The sequence below is a fragment of the Phodopus roborovskii genome, unplaced genomic scaffold (genome assembly GCF_943737965.1).
Source record: "Phodopus roborovskii unplaced genomic scaffold, PHOROB, whole genome shotgun sequence".
NCBI lineage: Eukaryota > Metazoa > Chordata > Mammalia > Rodentia > Cricetidae > Phodopus > Phodopus roborovskii.
In genome coordinates this window covers 8,574,067-8,582,747 of record NW_026125295.1, presented here as the reverse complement: position 1 = coordinate 8,582,747, position 8,681 = coordinate 8,574,067, and positions in this window count along the sequence as shown.

The window sequence follows — 8,681 nt, the reverse complement described above, 5'->3', positions numbered from 1 at the left end:
GTTTTGAAAATAAAACCACGAAGGATTGCGTGTGCTCTCTCTCTTTTTTAATCTTTTCGCTGCAGGTCGTTCCACCTGTGAACAGCACAGAAGCACAGCAAACCCTCCTCTTGGGGACAGTCTCAGGCTCGGGCTGGGCCGTACCTCACCAGCAAAGCCGGTTCGCAGTGATGTGTGCTGGTGGCTGGCAGCGTGCGTCACCCCTTAAAGACCCGCGGGGTGTCTCCAGCTCCCGGAGAGCAACACCGGCAGACAGCTGTCAGGGCCTGGGGATCAGAGTGGGGGCCCCGGAGTTGGCCGGTCCCCTGCATCTGCAGGTCTTGGGGTGCGTCGTGACGCGGTGTCCCCTCCCTGCCAGATGACAGTGCCCAGCTCCCCGGGTTTCGGCTCCAGCCTGTGGCCCTCTGCGGTGAGCGATGTCCAGGCCTTCCCTCCCGGCTCCCGGATGCCCGCAGCCCGCTCCATCCCATCCCTGCGCGCGGGTCCAGATCTTACCTGCGCGCTGTGCTCGCTGGGGGTTGCTGAAAGGCGGCGGCGCCTCCGGGGTGCGGGAGGCGCGGGAGTCAAGGAGGCGGGGCGAGGCGAGGCGGCGTGGGTGGTGCAGTGTTCGGGACCGCCTCTGCGCTGAGGCCAGGACCTCTTCACCCTCCCTGGCTCCTCCCTTTCACTTCATTCACCCCCCAGCTTGTCCTGGAGGAGGATGGAGCCGGTCGGCGCCACGTGGGGGGACAACCAATCCTTGCCAGCCCCTGTTTTAGTTACTTCCCTCGTTGCTATGACAAAATACCTGAGCAAAGCAACTTAAGAAAGGTGACTCAGGGCCGTAGGGTACCATCCGCTGCGCTGGGACAGGTGCGTTGGCAAGAACTTGAACAGCTAGCTGATCACATTGCCTGGGCTGTCAGAAACCGGAGAGAGACTAATGCAGATGCCCAGCTCAATTCCCCGGTTTTTATTTAGACCAGGACCCCGGCCTAAGGCATTGATGCTACTCTTAATTCAGGTAGGTCTTCCCACATCAGCTAGTCCAGTCTAGATAACCAGTCTCAGACATGCACAGTTTGTCTCCTAGGTGATGGTAGGTGCTGACAGTATTAATTGTCACAGTGTTCCAACAGGACCCATCCAGATAGCTCTTCATGTCTTTATCTTCTAACTCCCTGGGTGGTCTCCTGAGCCCAAGGCAGAAGAGGAGGTGTTGTGACCTTGCCCCCAGTCCCAAGGACCCTGCGTGGGAGCAGAGTACCCTTTGCCTGCTAGTCCTCCAACTGTCAAGACAAATAACCTTTATACGAGATGTATTTATTATGCGTATCCGTGTGCCTGCCTGCATGAGTTTGCGTGTGCCGTGTGTGCAGGTACCCAAGGGGTTTTAGATCCTCTGGAACTGGAGTCATAGACAGTTGTGAGCTACCATGTGGGTGCTGAGAATTGAACCCAGGTCCTTCTGGAAGAGCAGCCAGTGCTCTTAACTGGTGAGTCATCTCTCCAGCCCCGTTTTGTATGCTGTTTTGAGACAAGGTTTCCTATGTAGTCAAGGCCAGTCTTCTACTTGTTCCTGCCTCAACCTCCTGGTGCTGGGGTCACTCTCCGGATGCCGTTCCTCCTGTAAGGGAAAGTAACTCTGTTTTGCCATTTTTCCCGGTTAAACCTTTCTTGAGGGAAAAGCAGGGCCAAGGGCAGAGTAGGACAGGAGAAGCCATTCTGAGAGCACACGTGATTTCTTGCAGCCACCCCACCTCCAAGCTCTCCACCGGGCCAGAAGCGGAGTAGAGCAGAACTCACCTAGAATGATGAGTAGGCTGATGGGTCCCTGGGTCTTCTGGGTGGGCGCACACTGGGGAGCGAGCACAGGACAATGCAGACACTCGCACACATGGTAGCTCATATGTGGTGCTGAAACCAAGGACTTCCTTAGTAGTGACAGAGAGATGTTCTTCTCCATCCTGAGTGGCACTGAGCCAACAGTCAGGACAAGAGCAGCTTGGAAGAAGCCAAATAGGACAGGAGGCAAAAAGGTGGAGCTCAGGGACTGTGGAGATCCCAAGGACCTCGGATTCCGTCTCGGGTGCAGACTCTTGGTGCCTCTGACAGCCCCAAGCAAAAAGCCTGAGTGGGAGGTTGTCCTCTTGTCCTGTCTGTGGCTGTGATAAAAACACAAACCCAACTTGAGGGAGGAAAGGATTTATGTGGCTTGTACTTCCAGGCCACACACAGGCCATCCATAAGGGAAGTCAGGGCAAGAACTCAAGCAGAATCTTTAAGTAGAAGTCAGAAGGAACGCTGCTGGCTGCCTCAAGGGCTTATCCAGATTTCTTTATAATCCACGACCACCTGCCCAGGGAATGGTCTGCGCTACAGAGGGCAGCGGGGCCCACCTACATCAAGACAATCCTCAGTAAACGCGTCCATAGGTTAGTCCCACCTAGGCAATCCTCAGTGCAGGCTTTCTCCTCAAATGACTCCAGGCTAGTCTAAGCGACAATCAGAAGAAACTAGGACAGTGGTCTTGGATCATCTCTCCTTGAGGCTCAGTATGCCTGCAAGGAAGAGCTAAGGACGAAGTCCTTGCCCTTCCTGCCTTCTCCTAAAGATCTACCGTTTGCTCCTGGGCAAGTGGGGCTGGAGTCCCTGTGAGAAAAGAGAGCCTTAAGACAGGAATTCCCCTGAGGAAGACCCCTGAGCCTAGGGGCTGGAGAGATGGCTCAGTGGTTAAGAGCACTGCTCTGCTCTTCCAGAAGACCTGGGTTCAAATCCCAGCACCTATATGGCAGCTCACAAACTTGTCTGTAATTCTTGTCTGTATTTCCAGAGGACCCGACACCCATGGCACATAAAACAAAGATTAAACAAATTAATAAAAAAACAAAGGACCTCTGAGCCTAGAGAGGAGAGCCCAGGCCACAGTCCTGCTTGTGCGCGTGCGTGCGCGTGCGTGTGTGTGTGTGTGTGTGTGTGTGTGTGTGTGTGTGTGTGCATGGAGATGGGTCCCTGCTGTGTGGATTTGCCCCTGCACTGGGGCAGGGGTGCTGGCTACTTTATGAGACTTATTTTCCTTGAACACTATGGGACACTGGAACATAACATGTGTGGAAGAACCCCAAGTCCCTGTGCATCCAGAGGGCCAGGAGTCTACTGTCCCCAGCAGGCACTGCACCCAGATCTGCTCTGTATCTCACCAGAGTTGCTGGGAGCTGTGAAAGATTCTTGGGCCAGGGACCTTGCAATGCCTCTAAACACAACTGGGCCAACTTTGCTTTATGCTGTCCCAATCTTCGAGCCTTGTGAGTGTCAACCTCCTCTGTGAGGTGTCTCCAGTTCTTTTCTTATTGTCCCAGATTTCCCTGAAGCTCTGCTCCAGGTTCAGACTGAACAAACATTCCGGTAGCTCGCAGACTAGCCCAGTCATTCAAAGGTGATTCACCACCCTCCTGAACGCACGCGTGTGCACTGCCTTCCCTCAGCTCCACTTGTGAGTAAGCCTTCAGAGCTCTGGTCACAGGATAACACAGGCGCTTTACTTGCTCTCCAGGCATGTTAGAAAGCTGCAATGATTAGATAGGGTTGACTACAGGGATCTATTTAATTGTCTGAAGAAGCAAGAGAAACTGAGCTGTATCAGACAATGGGTGTGGAGTTTAGACTGCACTAAAGGACAAGCTGGGATAATGTGTTATCCGAGGACCAATACTGAGATGATGAGTTATCTGAGGACCATACTGAGATGATGTGTTATCTGAGGACTAACGCTGAGATGATGTGTTATCCGAGGACCAGTACTGAGATGATGAGTTATCCGAGGACTAACGCTGAGATGATGCGTTACCCGAGGACCAGTATGAGATGATGAGTTATCCGAGGACCAGTACTGAGATGATGTGTTATCCAAGGACTAATACTGAAACTCTTGGTCCGTTGGGAAAGGATCCTAAAAGTTGAAACAGAAAAGAAGAATGCAGTGTACCAGGAAAACAGAACATTTTTACCGTTGGAAGGAACCACCGGTCCGAGTGTAAGATCAGAGCGAGACGATAAGCAGGAGAACAGATGCCCTGAGAGGCGGCTGAGTAAGACAATGGGGGGAGGTGTAGGATGCGATTGCAGAGGCAGCAAGATGGCTCCTGGGTACAGGTGATGCTAAGTCTCCTGACCTGAGTTCCACCCCCAGGACCCACATGGTAGATGGAGAGAACAAATCTTGAAAGTTGTCCTTTGCCCTCCACAAATATGCCACGAGCATTGAGCATCACCAAACCTCAGACAAAATAAATCTAAAAAGATAAAGTCATATCACTACAATACAGAGTGAAGTCCTGTCAAGCTGTAGAAAAAATAGGAATATCTAAAATAGAAAAATAAATGATATGCAATATCCTATTTTCAAAAAAAAAAGTAAGTGGCTGGTTTCCAATGAAAATGTGATCACATATGAGTATACCAGTGTTATAGGGTCATAGGGTTTCTATCGATGTGAAGAGATGCTGTGATCACTCCAACTCTTTTTCTGTTTGTTTTGTTTTGTTTTTTGAGACAGGGTTTCTCTGTATTGTTTTGGAGGCTGTCCTGGAACTAGCTCTGTAGTCCATGCTGGCCTCGAACTCACAGAGATCTGCCCACTGCAACTCTTATAAAGGAAAAAATTAATCAGCTGGCTTATGCTCATAGATTCGTTCCATTATCTTCATGTCAGGAAGCATGGCGGCGTGCAGGCAGACATGGTGCTGGAGAGGGAGCTGGGAGTTCTGCATCTAGGTCCTCTGGAAGCAGGAGAAGAACTGAGTACTAAATACAGCTTGTGCATATATGAGACCTCAAAGCCAGACACACTTCCTTCACCAAGGCCACACCCACCCCACCAAGGCCACACCCACCCCACCAAGGCCACACCCACCCACCAAGGCCACACCCACCCACCAAGGCCACACCTCCTAAAAGTGCTGCTTCTAATGGGCCAAGCATTTAAACACAGAAGTCTATGGGAGCCATATCTATTCAAACTACCACACTAATGTGTATGTGAGTATAAGTGTGTCTGTGTGTGTGTGTATGAGTGTGTGTGAGTATGTGAGAGAGTATGTGTGAATGTGAGTGTGAGTGAGGGTGGATTTGTATATGAGCCACCATACCCAGTTTAAAATCTTAACAACTTAACATCTTTAGACAAGATTTCTTTTGTTTATTTGGTTGTGATTTTTGTTTTGTTGGTTTGTTTTTTGTTTTTGTTTTTCATGACAGGGTTTCTTTGTGTAGCTCTGACTGTCCCAGGACTTGACTTGTAGACCACTCTGGCTTCGAACTCACAGAGATCTGCCTGCCTCTGCCTCCTGAGTGCTGGGCTTAACAGTGTGTGCCACCGCTGCCCAGCTCTATTTTTGCTTTGTTTTTAAGATAAGAGCTCTATGCAATGCTGGCTGCCCTGGAACTCGATATGTAGATCAGGATGGTCTTGAACTCAGAAGAAGAAATGCAAATGCTCAACAAATACTCCAAATAGTGCTCAACACCCTTATCCACCAAGGAAATGTCAAGCAAGGCTGTCATGATTCCATCTGATCCCAGCTACAGTGACCCTTCTTAAGAAACCCAAATTCAGTTTGCAGCACCACATCTGACAGCTCACCACTGGATCTGACTTCAGTTCTGGGGGTCCCGCCTTTTCCTGGCCTCTGTGGGCACTGCACACACATAAATAGAAACTTTTAAAAAGTCAGAAACTAAAATGACAGCACACACTGGTGAGAAACAGGACCTACTACACTGTTTGCTTTTGTTTCCCACTTTTAAATTGGAATAGGAGTTATTGGGGTTGTGTGACCCTCTTGCTAAACAAGGTCCACCTGAGTCACAGAGGAGCCCACGTGACCACGTGACGTCCTTATATAAAATGTGGGCCAGGAAGACACATGCAGCCCAGCAAAGCTTCGCAGTGCCCCTAACTTTATAAACAGGTGGTTCCCTGGGGCTGGTGAGATGGCTCAGCGGTTAAGAGCGCTGGCTGCTCGCTGGTGAGATGGCTCAGCGGTTAAGAGCGCTGGCTGCTCTTCAAGAGGCCCTGAGTTCAATTCCCAGCAACCCCACGGTGGCTCACAGCCATCTGTAATGAGACCTGGTGCAGAACACTCATACATAAAATAAAAACAAACAGGTGGTTCCCATGGCTTCTGAATGCCTGTGCTAATTGTCCTCTCTCTAATTTTAATCACCTGATTGGGCCCTGAAGCCCTGAACCATTGGTTGGACTATGCCTAGCTTACTCCTAGACCTGACTGGCCTAAGCTCACCTCTCCAGGCTGGTAGAGAGAGCTCTGAATTGTTTTCAATTTCCTTGTCTGCCTCCCAATACCACCCTGACGTCACTTAGGTAATAGTCCCCCTCCATGGGCCCCTTATGAACATGGCCAGTTTCGTTCTTATTCATCTTGGCTCTTTCTTTTCACTTTAAACATTTTGTTGTCTAACCCCTTGTTTAAAAGGTAAAGATATATTTTGTTTCTAACATGAGTGCAATGGTTAGTGTCTTGGATTTTCAGAGCAATTTCCATCTTCTAGATCTACATTTAGGACAGCAAAATCTCTCCAGAAACCCCTGTGGACACATGTATTTTCATATTTAATGAGCATCCAACATGTTGTAGGCAGCCATCATGACCGTGTTTATTATCATCTCCCTGTGAGCTCAGTGGTGATTTCTTTACAGGCTGAAGCTCACACACACACACACACTGCTTCCAGCTAGTTTATTATCACTAAGCCAATGCTCCTGCTTATTGAAAACAATGGTTTTCATTTTGTCCTTTTGGGGGTTTTTGTTTTTGGTTTGGTTTTTTGTTTTGGTTTGGTTTATGTTTTCCATCTGAACTGTATGGTCTCTTCAGCAATAGGCTGTTATCTTTATTTTATGAGGGCATTAAGGGCTTGTTTTGTTTGGGGTCTCTTGGACTCCCCTGACCAACAACTCAAAAGGAGAACTTCCTGCCTGGCACTGGGGTTCTTGTTAAAGGGCTTTGGTGAGGTCGCCATTATCATCCCAAGTGGCATAGCTTCAAATATATATGTGTGTGTATAACACATTATGTGTTAATTTCAAGGGAACATGAATCCCTGTGGTTTGTTCAGACATCGTTAGTGTAATTTATCCTCCCCTCCATCCATGTTGCCCTCCCTCCCCCTCCCTAGCCATCTTTCCCACCCCCACCCCCCTTCATAGTACCCGTGACCTCCCAGTTTTTCTAGAGTCCCTGCCATTTTAGAATCCTGTCCTAGTTTGTTGTCTGTGTCTGTGTCTGTGATAGAAACCACAATGAAAGCAACCTTAGGGAGGAAAGGGTTTATTCCAGCTTACAGATCACGATCCCCCATAGAGGGACGCCAGGGCAGGCCCTGCAGCAGACACCAGGGTGGATGCTGCTGGTGGGCTTGCCCCCTCTGGCGAGCCTTCAGTCAGCTCTCCTGCACAACCCTGTCCAGGGGTGGCTCTGCCTACAGCGGGCGGGCGGGCCCTTCTACATCAATTAGCATCAAGGAAATATCCCAGGGACAGAAGTGCCCACAGGCCACTCTGGTCTAGCTAATCTCCCAAGACTCGAGAAGACATCTAAAGCTAGCTAGAAGTTCTCTGGATTGTGCATTAGCTGTTATTCACTCTGTTCCCATATTCTCCACCCTTCTCTCCCCTGCTGTAACCACAGAAGTGTCACCCAAGCTCTTTGCCAGCAGCCACTTCGTGGTCACATTGCTAATGGGTGTCTGGAAGAGGAAGGTGAAGAAGAGGGAGCTTAAATATTTCTTGTCCCCTCTTGCTCGCATCAGGTTGTGTAATCTAGCACAGAGCGTCTCACACTGTGGGTCATGGCCCTCTGCATGCGACAGAATGCAGAGGTCATGAAACATTCGGCAACAGTAAAAGCTTTCTGAAGGTATGTGAATTCAATACCAAGTAAATAAGGGTCTGAGGTGCCACGGACAACACCCGCCTGTGTTGTATCACACGGCGTCACTGCGTACACGACACGCACATTCCATGTGCACCCTGTCGCACCAGGCAATGTTAGAGGAAACGCCTCAGCTCACATTACATGTCCATGCTGTCATGTATCGCTCTACTCTGTCTTGGCCTGCTCAGCCAAATCCTAGGGAGCATTGTGCTAAATCATCACCAGCCATCCTTAAATTAATTAATTGTTTTCTATGTTCCGAGTCTTTCGTTTGTGCCTGGCGCCCACAGAGACCAGAAGAGGGCAGCAGATTTCCTAGGACTAGAGTTTACAGACAAGTGTGAGCCGCCACGTGGGTGCTGAAAACTGAATCGGGTCGTCTGGTTCGTATGTGTTATGTGTGACTATCGTGTTGTGAGCCTCGGTGTTTTCACTGCACACGCAAAGCTTCCTGCTCTCAGAGAAACATGACGGTTTCATTTTGGAAAGCAATGACATTTTTCTACCAGCGATGTATCTTGGCATTACCACATTAGTTTGTCTTCAGATTGTCTTGTGCCCCACCAAGAAGCAAGCCCCAGCTTATGCTTCGCACACTTTCTTCTGTAACTAATAGATAGCAAGATTTATTCATCTCTTCACCGGAAACTCGCTGTGCTAAAAGGAGGCAGGGATTTGCCCATCCAAGTGGGAGATGATGAATTGGATCAGATGTCAAGAGTTGGAGCTGGAGAGATGGCTCAGTGG